This window comes from Schistocerca americana, chromosome X (genome assembly GCF_021461395.2).
Source record: "Schistocerca americana isolate TAMUIC-IGC-003095 chromosome X, iqSchAmer2.1, whole genome shotgun sequence".
Lineage (NCBI taxonomy): Eukaryota > Metazoa > Arthropoda > Insecta > Orthoptera > Acrididae > Schistocerca > Schistocerca americana.
This window is the reverse complement of record NC_060130.1, coordinates 518,536,112-518,538,287: the sequence shown is the minus strand read 5'-3', so window position 1 is coordinate 518,538,287 and position 2,176 is coordinate 518,536,112. Positions and strand designations below refer to the sequence as shown.

The window sequence follows — 2,176 nt, the reverse complement described above, 5'->3', positions numbered from 1 at the left end:
GATGCGCGAATTTTGATGTTTCTCTTCGCAAGTGGCTTACGTCCTACTGTCTGGCGTAAGAGTTATTTCTTTTGTATTCTTCTAGATGCATGAAAGACATGATCCAAAATCACCCACCCTATCCTATCTTTTCCTAACTCAGAACGACACACAAAAATGGCAAAAGGTTGCTGACACCTAGCACTTCCTCTGTTGTATCCAATGTCATCCCTTCGTAAGTGATATGCTGGATTTGATGGAGGCGTTTATATTGTTACAGTAACAGTGATTAACGTAGCTTCCACCGACACATCACTACTTCCGCTTGAACCAGCAATGGATGGAATACAATAATCACTGTTAATTTCTGCTGGTCTTTCAATTTCCTAACTTTTCGACTCTTGCTCTCATACTCGTTACAGGTATTATAAATATACCGTTACTCCTTTGTCTGACACTTAGGAGCCATGTTCATAATTATCTGCATTACGACCCACACATAATCCAGCACGATGACGTAATAATCAGCTCAGAAGCTTCAGCATTCATTGTAGAAAGATGTCACAGTCACATGCAACAGGACGGACCATTTTTGCACTCTCATGCAGTAACTGTGCATCAAGGAACTTTAAGTGTGAAAATAACTGCTGTCAGCTTTCTTAGTACACAGTGCGAAATAAAAGCTATGAGTATACCTACAGATCTGTAATTTCTACAGGACAGTCTCTGTTGAAAAGAAATAAAAATCACAAAATGTTAATGTTTTACAAAATACTATATTGTCGTTATAGAGAAAAAATTTCTAAATAGTCAGTTTGACTCCTTCTGTGGTTCTAGTGTCAAATACTTTATCGATTGGCGGATAAATATGGAAGTACTGCCCTTCTCAATAATTCGGTGTCCTCGAATCATGTTTTACTGGGAAATCTGAAATGCACATTCGGCTTCAACCACTTCTCTGGACTCCCCTTCTCTATTTTAATGTTATGCATAATCTTCTTGTTGTTTTAGTCTTCAGTCTGAAGACTGGTTTGCTGCAGCTCTCCATGCTACTCTATCCTATGCAAGCCTCTTCATCTCCAAATAGCTTGGTTCAAATGGTTCTGACCACTATGGGACTTAACATCTGAGGTCAACAGTCCCCTAGAACTTAGAACTACTTAAGCCTAACTAACCTAAGGACATCACACACATCCATGCCCGAGGCAGGATTCGAACCTGCGACCGTAGCGGTCGCGCGGTTCCAGACTGAAGCGCCTAGAACCACTCGGCCACACTGGCCGGCTCCAAATAACTGCTGCAACCTACAGCCTTATGAATCTTCTCACTGTATTCGTCTCTTGATGTCCCTCTGTGATTTGTACCCTCCGCACTTCCCTCCAACACTAAATGGTGATCCCTTGATGTCTCAGAATGTGTCCTCTCAACCGATTCCATATTTCAGTGAAGTTGTGCCACAAATTTCTTATCTTCTCAGATACATTCAGTACCTCCTCATCAGTTGCGCGATCTACCCCATAATCTTCAGCATTCTTCTGTAGTATGATAACCTGACGTTCTCAGTATTTGAATGATCTCTGAATTTGAATTATGTACTCTTCTTACTAGATAAATGCAACGGCCTTGCCGCAGTGGATACACCGGTTCCCGTGAGATCACCGAAGTTAAGCGGTGTCGGGCGTGGCCAGCACTTGGATGGGTGACCATCAAGGCCGCCATGCGCTGTTGCTATTTTTCGGGGTGCACTCAGCCTCGTGATGCAAATTGAGGAGCTACTCGACCGAATAATAGCGGCTCCAGTCAAAGAAAACCATCGTAGCGACCGGGAGAGCGGTGTGCTGACCACACGCCCCTCCTATGCGCATCCTCAGCTGAGGATGACACGGCGGTCGGATGGTCCCGATGGACCACTTGTGGCCTGATGACGGAGTGCTTTTAGTAGATAAATGCGGACCTCTGGCACGCTTTGTATTGTCGCTAAATATGGGAGAGAGTGTCACAGAAATGATACAAGATTTGGACTGGACATCATTAAAAGAAAGGCGTTTTTCGTTGCGACGGAATCTTCTCACGAAATTCCAATCACCAACTTTCTCCTCCGACTGCGAAAATACTTCGTTGACACCCACCTACATAGGGAGGAACGATCACCACGATAAAACAAGGTAAATCAGAGCTCGTACGGAAAGATATAGGT

General features: G+C 43.8%; 1 pseudogene; it reads left to right on the top strand.

Annotated features, from left to right (window-relative positions):
* The first annotated feature begins 1,592 nt into the window (after positions 1-1,592).
* LOC124557596 lies at positions 1,593-1,710 on the top strand (annotated as a pseudogene).
* Positions 1,711-2,176: the final 466 nt, after the last annotated feature.